The sequence below is a fragment of the Sabethes cyaneus genome, chromosome 3 (genome assembly GCF_943734655.1).
Source record: "Sabethes cyaneus chromosome 3, idSabCyanKW18_F2, whole genome shotgun sequence".
Lineage (NCBI taxonomy): Eukaryota > Metazoa > Arthropoda > Insecta > Diptera > Culicidae > Sabethes > Sabethes cyaneus.
The window spans coordinates 164,665,556-164,678,034 of NC_071355.1; positions in this window are offsets into that span (position 1 = coordinate 164,665,556).

The following is a 12,479-nucleotide window of genomic DNA, read 5'->3' on the forward strand; positions in this document are numbered from 1 at the left end:
AATAAGCCGGTCGTCGTATGTTCGAATCTCGACTGGGAGAATCTGTTAGAGTCAATAGGTTCGTAGCAACTGGTTCTGCAATTGTCCTGTACTCTAACAGCCGGCTGCGAAGTCTGTCGTATAAAAACAGAAGATCAAGTTTCGATAACAGAATGTAGCACCTAGGCTTTGCTTTTTGGTACCAATTATTGAATTATTTTTTGACAAATAACGCACTTTTTATCTACTGCCAATTTTTTGGTTGAAAAACTACTCAAAATCTGAGTTAGTACACTTTAAGGCATTCTGAGTAGTTTTAGCTAAATCCAACCAATTTACAGGTAAACTCATTTAAGAATGTAGTAAACTTTAGAATTCTAGGAATCATTATTGCCGCTTAGGTAAAATGAAAAAATAGGTAACTGGTGAATCCAAATGGCACACTGGATTTTCGGTACTTAAAGCAAGGTACCTAACTTAGTACCTAGCATAGAGCTTCCTAGGTATACAATTCTGTCTATACTTAAATGAGCTTTCCGAAACATGGCAGAGCATCAGTCTGCTATAGTCACCGAGAAGACTCATTTAGCTCAGTTCAAGCTCACGACATTTTATCTAATTTAATAAAACGATCATTCCGATAGTTAGGTATTCCAAGGCACAGCTAATTGTAACCATTAACAATGTCTGAAATTAATAATACGTCAAGTTCAGAAGCTTCTTCAGAGCATAGCCCAGCGGAATGCGTGTCTACGTTTGCTTTATGCTCGAATAATGCTAGGATGAATAAAGGAAAACCCACTAAAGAGCCAGTCTTGGATAACTCCACGAAATCCACATTGTCAACAACTGGGGCCAACCAAATCGCGTCCAAAACGAGCAGAGAAAAACCATGCAAAATTTACATCCATTTCGGTACGAACGTGATTTGCAAATTGTGTAGCGAGGAGTTTGGAAAGAAAGGCAAGCTCATACAGCATATCCAGATTCACCATGGTAAGCCGCGTTCCCACCGTTGCGGCATGTGCGGAAAGACCTTTCCTACGGTGGCTTCGATACTGAAGGCAACACCCAATTATGTTCGCGCTAATAAAAAATTCAAGTGTCCGGAGCCCAATTGCGATCGCGTCTATAAACACTCGAAGCCTTTCGAGCGTCACCATACGAAGTGTCACAGATCGCTTTACAGCTGCAGTTGATTTCTTAAAATTATTAAAATTTATATTTACTTGCCATACTATATGAAAAAAATAAACTAAACATTTCCTAAAAAAATTTAAATATCATTTTATGTAATATTCTCATTAAACCCTTTTTTAAATTACCCCTTTTTATTCCGTCACACACCTACTCTCTAATTCCTGATCGATCTGTATTGTACATTCATGCGATAATACTTATCTATACCTATAAAAATGGATTTCTGCCTGTCTGTCGGTCCCTATGTTCCTTATAGAATCGAAAACTACTGAACCGATCGAGGTGAAAATTGGCATATAGGGGTTTTTGGGGCCAGGAAGGTTCTTATGATGGTTAGAGACCCCTCCCCCCAGGGAGATAAGGACTCTCATACAAATAAAACAGAATTTTTTGCGTAACTCAAAAACTAATCGAGCTCGAGATATTTGAGACTCTTTCATAAAACATTAATCAATAACAAGACCACCAAAAACTATCAATAGTAACATTAGACAATTCAGTGCGAGACGGCCACAAGCCGCGAGTATTGCAGGCGACCTGCCGTCGGAAGCACCGGCCACTGCGGGGGGCAATCCCCCGTAGAGATCACCTCTATCTGGGTTTATTTATTTTCCTAGATCTTCTTTTTTTTTTAGATCTACTGACCTCTATTACTTTCCTTCAGCTGGGTCACCCCTGCGAAATGGTACTTTCTACGAAAAGATTTTCCGTGAAATGGTACATCCCGCGTAAGGTTTTTCGCGAAATGGTACCCTGCGAAACTGTATATTCCGCATTATGATCAACCGAGGATTGGTGTTCCGCAAAATGGTATTCGGAGAAATGGTTTGTAATGATGGCGAATATTTAAATGCTATCCGCTTTATTTTATCAGGCTAAGCAATAGGGGGAGTTGTTTTCTACTTTACTGTGTGGAAAATTTGTATATTAAAACACCCATGAACTCCCCAGAAACTTGCAAAACTCAAGATTGTGACAAAGGTCATCCGAGATTCACGATTTATGTACAACACAGTTTAATTTGTGGCAATACGAAGTTTGTCGGGTCAGATAGTTGAAATATAAATTACACAAACAACAGTTTTCAGTGGAAAGGTCGTCGCTGTAGATTTTATTTGTGTAAATCTTTTTCGCATGGTATACCCACGTGTACTGTCGTAATAGAAATCGCTCACCCGTGTTGTTTCCCGAATCAATTTCGTGGAAGGAAAAAATGGAAGGAATTTTCATAGCATTCTTTCAAAAATCTCGAACCTGACCTTACTGTATCGATTCTCACTTCAAATAATAATTCTAATGGATAAAGTTGACATTTTTTTGAAGCGAAGCAGAACTATCATTCGAATCTTGACTTTTGTAACACAGGTCAAAGGATACGTCCCGCAACAAGGTCTATAGTTTAATTAACCAGTACCTAATGTTCAATGTTTCCTTGATAGAAATCTCCGTTTTCTTGCAGTTTAGAAAAAAAAACACCATGCGCTTCCATTACTTACTAATTTTTCAAAAATCCTTTTTTTTCGCTGGGCGCTCTTTAGTTCTTACCATAGTAAGTATAGGACCAAACCAAGTGACAACATTCTGAATTCGAGAAAAACGAAGTAAAAAGTTTCCTAGATACTCTGCGATATTTGTAGCTGTAGTATCGTAACCATCGCAATACTAGTAGCGTCGTAACCATCGCAATATTAGCAGCATGGTATCTATCGCAACATTGTTATATTATACAAACTGAAAATATATCTCATTAGTATATCAGAGGCCGACCGACACAGAAGCAAGAGTATTTCGTTCCTGTGGTCCTTTGCTCCCTGTGTCCTATACTACATTGGCGACGAGGAATAAAATGGAAAAATCATTGGGTAAGAAAAAAAAAACAAGTATTTTACCTTATTGAAAAAAAAAATATAAATTAAAATACAGTAGAAAAAGTAATGAAATAGATCAGACACTTAAATGTGGTATTTGATTTGACTGATTCTATTCTGCTAAGAGCAGGTTGAGGAAGAAAATGGACTGATTCTATTCTGCTTAGAGCAGGGCTGAAAAATGAAAAAAAAAATTAGAAATAGATCAGATGCTTAAATGCAGAAAGGAAAAAGGAAATTTGAGGGATTCCAAAAAAAAAAAAATCCGGTTTAAAAGAGAAAAATGGTTGGAAATTGGATTGAACCTTTTGTTAGAAAGGAAAATTGTACATTTGAATGGAGTAAGTGGTTGCGATCATTTCAAACTATGATACGTGCAAGTAGAATGAACGACGAAGAATGGAAGAAAGATTTGTTACTTCACTACGCTGGACCTGATGTACAACAGTTGTTTGAGGCACTGCCAGACGTACCTGCAAGTCATTTACGAGGGCCGTTAGTAAATGTGGAAAACTACACCCCAAACATGACAAGTTACGAAGAGGCCATCTCAACGCGAAACTCAACATGTTTTTTCTTCCGAAAGGGAATTCAACCTATGATCGACATTTGCTACGACAAATGAAGCAGAAATCTGGCGAAAACGTCGATTCCTTTGCCATTCGACTTCGCTTGCAGGCTGAACGATGTGGATTTGGTGGCAAGATCGAAGAAAATGTTAAGGATCAAATTATACAGACTTGTGAGTCAGCTATTTTGCGCAGAGAGTTTCTCAAGAAAGGAGACATCAATCTTGAAAAAACTCTACGGGTGGCAAAGGCTTTTGAAACTGTCGCTTTGCAGGAGAAATCTTTCGTAACGGAATTAATTGACAACAAACCAAATGGGGTGATCGACGAAGTTAATAAAATTGAAGTATCAACGAATCGACAACAATCGAACAATCAATTTGTTTCTACAACACGTGCGGAATGCCACCGGTGTGGATTTTTTGGTCATCTGGCTCGAGATGAGAAATGTCCAGCGAGGGGAAAAAGCTGTAATAAATGTGGTGGCAAGCTGAACGTGATGATGAATCTGACCATGAATCCAGAACTAAGCGTGTAGTTCGTCAACCATCGTACTTGCAAGATTATGTGTAGTATAAACTAGTTAAAAAAAAAAAAATTAAAAAGGAAGTAATTGTAGTATCGTAACCATCGCAATACTAGTAGCGTCGTAACCATCGCAATATTAGCAGCATGGTATCTATCGCAACATTGTTATATTATACAAACTGAAAATATATCTCATTAGTATATCAGAGGCCGACCGACACAGAAGCAAGAGTATTTCGTTCCTGTGGTCCTTTGCTCCCTGTGTCCTATACTACAGTAGCTATCAATCGTTCGAAATCATCTCATATCAATGGTGGTTTGCCACATCTATGTAAGCTGATTAGAGTAAAATGTAGCTTAGGAATTCCTTGCTCGTTTGCTCGTCATTAATTCATTGTTTTAAAATTGCGACTCGGTCCGATCTGACTTAACACCGACCATATCGGCACCAACTTTTCAAAAGGGCCAATCTGCAAAATGTAAACTAACCGAGTGACGGCTATTTTCTGCTGGACTAGCATAGGGAAAGAAACCCTCACTCGGTTTGTTTACATCTTGCAGATTGGCGCTTTTGAAAAGCTGGGGCCGATATGTTCCTCGAAAGTAGGGGAATATTTGGCCTTTTGGTAGTTGCCAATAAAATTTTCGTTACAACACGAATTTTGTTAATTTAAATATTTGACTGCAAAGATTGCAAATTAAGAATACTTCTGGGAAAACCACAAACCGATTGCTTGATAGTAACAAAGTTATAGCGTTTATAAATATTGTTGGGGGCCATGTTCACAGGCTAACCATTGCTGTCTGTAAATCAAATCGAAATTACGACTTAGTTTTCGAAATTCGAAATGTTAATCTTTTTATAATCCAGATGATTAGTCGTCTCTATATGCATGTACCGACTAATATCAGTAATCGCAGTAAACGATTAAGTCAGATCACTCGGAGTAGAAAAATAATTTAATGTCGTAGATTGAACCTACTATTCATTGAAAAAACGCTGCTTCACTAACCTACACTCTTAAATGATTCTACCTGTAAATTGGTCGGATTTAGTTAAAGCTAGGTTGAAACTACTCAAAATGCCCTTAAAGTGTACAAACTCAGATTTTGAGTAGTTTTTTAACCAAAAAATTGGTAGTAGGAACTTACAAGTGCGTTATTTGTCATAGAGAATAATTCAATTATCGGTAGCAAGTAGCCAAAATTGGTTGAAATTTTTACCCAAAGTTTGAGTTTGTACACTTTAAGGGCATTTTGAGTAGTTTCAACCTAGCTTTAACTAAATCTGACCTATTTACAGGTAGAATCATTTAAGAGTGTAGATATTTCTGTAAACGAGCGACCATTAATATCAGTGCAATTACGCCGTTAAAAACCCAAATTTGAAGTCTGTGTATGAACATATAACATAAGTAAATTGTATGACGCTTAGTTATTTTTTAAATATCTTTTTTGTTTTAAAACGAGCCTTGTACTACTTTTATTGTTTCAAATAGTGTCGAAATTTGCATGAAATAATTTATTAACGCTAATTGTAGTTCGCATAGGAAAATATTTTCTAACGGTTTAATTCCGTTATAAATAACTGTACATTAGACAAGAGAAATCAGAACCGCTTCATTTACTAGTAGTAGTAGTGTCACATGGTAACAGACAAATTAAAATAAACAAATTTGTCTCATGATAGATAAGCTCACGGTTATCCGATGCAAATATTTAAGCTCCTGTTTCACGCCGCAGAATCTAATTTTATGACCAAAAACAACTCGAACGTAAAATTAACCAATTCCGTTTTCATTTCATGAAAAATTACACCAATCATTGGTGCGGCATTCTATCCATTCATAAATTTTCTCCACAATACACAAAAAATCATAAATTTGCCACCAAAGAAACCACGAGGTTCACTGGGAAAAGCCGTTATACTTACGATTGTATTGGTTTTCATTCATGAAAATCACTGTAGTGTTCTCCCGAATAAACACAGAATCCAATTAGACTACGAGTTAAATCCCAATTGCAGTCAAACACAATGTAATCAGAGCACTTGCATAAAATTTCCTGGACGAACAACACCTGTATCCGTGGTTGCTGACTAGGTTCTAGTTCTCACGCAAGGAAACGTCAACCATGAATTTTCAACGGAACACTTTTGTATCAAATTTAAAATGGTAATCTTTTTTCCAAACGTAAAACAATACAACACTACTCGCGAAAACTTCGTTCAACACCGTACCCGACGAGTGATAAAAGACAACTGTATGATGCTTTTGCGTCCGCAAGTCTGTTATCCAGTCGGCAGCGGCAATGTGCTTTACTCTTCTTTTGGCAAAATTGATGTTTTGATGACACACGTTTCGTTTACTCCCGAGTCCCGTCCCGAGTCGGTTTTTGCGGCTAGCTTTATTTCGCTCTCTTTCTAACGTATTCAGTTTTATCAAGAGGATGGCTGCGTCCTGCTAATGTGTTTCTGGCTTTCTCTCTACATTTCTCTTTCGTCATCGTCAGGACAAAATAATGTAATGATTAGAGAGAGAGCTTTCGATAATGCGGTCTCTTTGAATTTGCAATGCCGCCGGTTGATGATGGGTGGTTTCAAGCTCACGCGGTATGTTAAAAACTGTGATTATGCTTTTATTCGAATGTTTTTTTTTATAATTTTTTTATTATTTATTATGCCGATAGAATCTTACTGGATATTCCTCTTTTATAATAGTTTCTCACTAGCTTTATTGCTGCAAGCTAGATACATTGTAATGTTGGCTGTTGGCAGGCTTGGATCTTCTGGATGGTAAATGGTTGAATAATGCGCTCCAGAACTACCACGAAGTTCCACAGCCTCTTATTTAGCAACTCCTCTCTCTACCTCCCCGTGGTACCATCCGGGATACGTTCCTTAGTGGAAATCGGACAACCGGTGGAAACTAGGGTCGTATGCGGACAGAGAAGGGGGCACTCACGCGAAGGCTGAGTGTAAACTCTCCGCCTGCAAATGACGGATCTCAGTAGAAGCATGTTCGATGAACCTGAAAATACTGAGAACCTGAGCAGAGGGTCCAAAGCCCCCAAAGGAGGATGGTTTTAATAGCTGTTATCCATGGCTAAAAGTAAAAACAAGAATGGATAAACCCCTAATCCAAGGTGTCATGCGACCCGTGCCGAGGGATGAATGGTGGGGGGGGTTTCATAAATACTCAGCCTCAAACGGAGCCTGTGGAGTACCAGAGCGCCCTCCACAGTAAACAGCCCTTACCGCATCATGAGGGGCTCTGATGCGGCGGACTCTTCTTTCCCCTCAACTCGTGGGATTCTATATGAGCAATCAAAATAAAATAATAACTTCAGTGAGCGCGGACGGATTAGACAATCCGTTCGCAAGAAGTGGTATCCAGAGGTCTCCGCCGATGGATACCAGTAGAAGCGCCAGCGTAAGCGGAAAAGGAAACGGCACACCTGTCGCTCCAACTGCATCTACGCCGGACGCAGCAATGAACGGCCCGTCGCTAATAAAAGCAGTGGCAGGCAAGAGAGACATGCTACCAAGAGTGGTAGCGGCGTCTCATCAACTCGATGCCATTATCGAGTTCGTGGCAGGTCGCAGCACCTTAGCGAAGGACCTGAAACAAAGTCTGCTCATGCTTCGGAGCACCATGCGTGCTGCGACGAAGGAGCACAGCGAACTCGAAGCGCGAGTAAAAGTTGCAGAGAAAGTGAAGACGCTTGTATCAAGGTCTGCACAAACAGATGCCTGCCCGTCAATGACCGACCATTCCGTGGCACTCGCGACTACGGAGCAGTCTAACGACAAGGCATCCGCCAAACGCGCAAGGCAGTCCCCAGGGGAAGAAACCCCCACGGGTCCAAAGAAGCGCATGATAGCAGAGGGTCGTAAGCCAACTGAAGAACCTACTGAGGGTAACAAGACGCTGTTAGCGTCCGACAACCAGTGGGAGTTGGTCAAAAAGAAGAAGGCCAGGAAGAAAGAGGAGGATCGAGCTCCACCGAAAGTGGCTAGGAAAAAAAGGAGCAAAGGCGATGCCCTTATCCTCAAAACTGAGGGGCCGAAATATGCGGAAGTTTTAAAGGCCATGAGAGGGCATGATCAGTTGAAGGGTCTTGGCGCGGATGTGCGGAGTATCCGCCGCTCTCGCACAGGCGACATGATTCTTGAACTCAAAAAGAACGCCACTGAAAAGGGTTCCGCTTACAAAGTGCTGGCAGAAAAGGTCCTTGGCGATAGCGTGCAGATCCGCGCACTAACGCCCGAGATGACTCTCCAGCTTAAAAACCTGGACGAGATCACCCAAGCGGGCGAACTAGCACGAGCTCTCAACGAGCAATGCAAAGTGGTGGTGACTACCGAGGCAGTTCGTCTGCGTAAGGGACCGGCGGGAACCCAGGTAGCAACTATAAGACTTCCACTGGAAGACGGAAATGCAGCCCTGAAAGTGGCTAAGCTGAAGGTGGGATGGTCCGTGTGCCCACTGAGCGTGTTCCAGCAGCCGGAGGCCTGCTTCCGGTGCTTTGAGAGAGGGCACAGGTCCTGGAGCTGTAAGGGGCCAGACCGAAGCCACTTGTGTAGGAGATGTGGCGGTACGGGTCATATAGCGAGGGACTGTACTGCGCCACCCAAGTGCCTGATATGTACCGGCCAACGGGACGCTAAGCACACAACAGGAGGCCCGAAGTGCCCGGCAGGCGCGCTGGCGACTAAAACCCGGGCGTAGTGCAGGTAACGCAACTGAACTTGAACCACTGCCACGCGGCTCAGCAGCTGTTGTACCAAGCAGTTACTGAGTCGTTGACGGACATTGCAATCATCTCGGACCCATACCGCATCCCTGCCGGAAACGGTAACTGGGTGTCGGATAGGTCCGGGACGGCGGCTATATGGACGACAAGCAGGTTCCCGGTTCAAGATGTTGTGTCAACTGCAGACGAGGGATTCGTGGTTGCCAAAGTGGGTGGAGTGTTCTACTGCAGCTGCTATGCTCCGCCGAGTTGGTCTATCGAGCAGTTCACGCGGATGGTAGACCGAGTATCAGTTGTGCTGACTGGTCTAAGGCCGTTGGTTGTGGCGGGCGACTTTAACGCTTGGGCGGTAGAGTGGGGAAGTCGTCGCACGAACCACAGGGGCCGGATTCTGCTTGAAGCTCTGGCAAAGCTCAACGTAGATCTGGTCAACGTCGGCACCACAAGTACCTTCAGTAGGAGCGGTGCGGAGTCTATCATCGACGTGACATTCGGCAGTCCTGGTCTGATAGGAGACTGGAGGGTAGACAATGGCTACACTCACAGCGACCATCAGGCGGTCCGCTATGGTGTCGGTCAGATAACGAGACGGCAGGCGGCGAGTAGAGCCGACACTCCAACCACCCGTGGATGGAAGACTTCATACTTCGATCCCGAAGTATTTGTGGAAGCAATCCGAAGAGAGTGCGGTGATCGTGGTATGCCCGATCCGAACGCTGATCATTTGGTTGAGGTACTGTCGCGAGCATGTGACGCTACCATGCCTAGGAAAGGTCGACCTAGGTATGGCAGGTCACCGGCTTACTGGTGGACAGATGAAATTGCGGAACTCCGCGGAGCCTGCTTTCGTGCGAGGAGAATTATGCAAAGAGCTCGTTCGGACGAAGGCAGGGCTGAATGTCGAGTAGCACTTGCTGCTGCACGCGCAGCGCTTAAGAGTGGGATAAAAGCTAGTAAACGAGCCTGCTTTGAAAGGTTATGTGCTAGTGCCAATGCGAACCCGTGGGGTGATGCCTACAGGGTCGTAATGGCAAAGACCAAGGGAGTGATGGCGCCCTCAGAGCAATCGCCAGAGATGCTGGAGCGGATCATCGAGGGCCTCTTTCCGCGCCACGAGCCAAGGCCCTGGCCCCAAGCCGCTGAGTCGTCCCACGGCCGACGTTCCAGTATCTCAGACCATAGCGTAGGATGGTCGGCCTCCCAGCCGAACATCCAAAGTAACGTGGGCGACGGCGGTTTGGCGGTCGGGGACGAAGTGACGGTTACGAATGAGGAGCTCATTGAGATCGCTAAATCCCTAAAGGTGAGCAAGGCACCGGGGCCAGACGGAATCCCGAATATGGCCATTAAAGCGGCTATGTTAGAGGCTCCCGAGTTATTTGGAGCAGTAATGAGGAGATGCCTGGAAGCTGGCCACTTCCCGGACAGATGGAAGCGACAGAACCTCGTGCTGTTGCCGAAGCCGGGAAAACCTCCGGGTGTTCCCTCGTCATATAGGCCGATCTGTCTGCTCGATACTGCCGGTAAGGTGCTGGAGAAGGTTATCCTTAACAGACTCGTACAGTACACGGAGGGTACAAACGGTCTGTCAAGGAATCAATTCGGCTTCCGAAAAGGCAAATCTACGGTGGATGCAATCTTGTCTGTCACTAAGACAGCCGAGGTGGCAATCCAGCGCAAGAGGACAGGTATCCGCTATTGCGCAGTTGTCACGCTTGACGTGAGAAATGCGTTTAATAGCGCTAGCTGGGACTCCATAGCCAACTCGCTTCGGAACGTCCAAGTGCCGGTGTCGCTGTACAGGATCCTGGAAAATTATTTCCAGAATCGTGTGCTATGCTACAACACGGAGGAGGGTCAGAAGTGCGTTCCAATCACCGCAGGGGTTCCGCAAGGTTCCATACTGGGCCCGGTGTTGTGGAACGTCATGTATGACGAGGTGTTGAAGCTAAAGTTCCCGGTAGGGGTGGTGATTGTCGGCTTTGCGGATGATATCACCCTGGAAGTCTATGGTGAATCTATCAGAGAGGTTGAGTTGACGGCTGCCCACTCTATAAGCATTGTTGAAGATTGGATGCGATCCAGGAAACTGGAGCTAGCGCATCATAAAACGGAGGTTATCGTGGTGAACAACCGCAAGTCGGTACAGCAAGCAAAGATCAGCGTCGGGGACTGCACTATTTCGTCAACGCGGTCCTTAAAACTTCTGGGAGTCATGGTCGACGACAAGCTCAAGTTCGGGAGCCACGTCGACTATGCCTGCAAGAAGGCTTCCACAGCTATTTCGGCATTGTCTCGTATGATGTCTAATAGCTCTGCGGTATATGGCAGCAAGCGAAGGCTATTAGCCAACGTGGTCCAGTCTATACTTAGGTATGGCGGACCGGTGTGGTCATCGGCGTTAGGTACCAAAAGCTATCTAGCCAAGCTGGAAAGCACCTATCGTCTCTTGTGCTTGAGAGTGGCGAGTGCGTATCGCACAGTTTCACATGACGCAATCTGCGTCTTAGCAGGTATGATGCCTATTGGCATTATCATCAGCGAAGACGTAGAGTGCTTCAACCAACGTGGAACTAGAGGCATACGGAGTACCACAAGATCGGCCTCGATGACCACATGGCAGCGGGCATGGTCTAATTCCACAAAAGGTCGGTGGACACATCGACTTATCCCGGAACTATCTGGGTGGGTCAACAGGCGCCACGGCGAAGTCAACTTCCACCTGACACAGATTCTGTCAGGGCATGGTTGCTTCAGACAGTATCTGCATAAGTTTGGGCATGCGGAGTCCCCCGCGTGTCCCGAATGCGTGGATGTTGAGGAAACGGCAGAACATGCTTTCTTCATATGCCCTCGTTTCGCGGGCGCGAGAAGCAGCATGATGGCAGTGAGCGGACAGGACACTACCCCGGATAACCTAGTCCAAAAGATGTGTTCCAGCTCGGACATCTGGGGAGCGGTCAATGCGGCTGCTACCCAGATTGTACTCGAGCTACAAAACCACTGGAGAGCCGATCAACGCCAAATAAACAGCCTAACTACCATAGTCCAGTAGTTATCTAAGCGAGTGCATTAAGCACAATAGCCCCTCCCTGAAGTAATACCGATAAGGTGGTGCCAGGGGGGATTGAGGCTGGAGACTCGAGTAGGGTTTTAGTGGGTCGGGATCCTCACGCCCCATTAGGGGGGTCGGGATACCTAAACCCCACTCCCTGAGGTATCTTTTCAGGTGTCTGATAGTACCGTATCTTCTAAGGTGCTCAGCAGATTTCCCAACTCGTAAAAAAAAAAAAAAAAAAAAAAAAAGGCTTGGATCTTCTACCATCTTCAAGCAATATACATATAATTATCCAATACATATTAAATAATAATAATCTATTATTTGTTGTATGTATGAATGTATATGTATGAATACTATATCTTTATTTTTATACTGTTCTGTCGCTCAGAAAAAAACACGCTTCAACTTCATATGAAAATTTGAATCTGTATCGGTTGTTTGCTGTACACCTGTAAAATGTGTTGCACTTTTGCGATGCGCGCACAAAAGAAAGTTTTTATCTATCCAATACATTTCCAT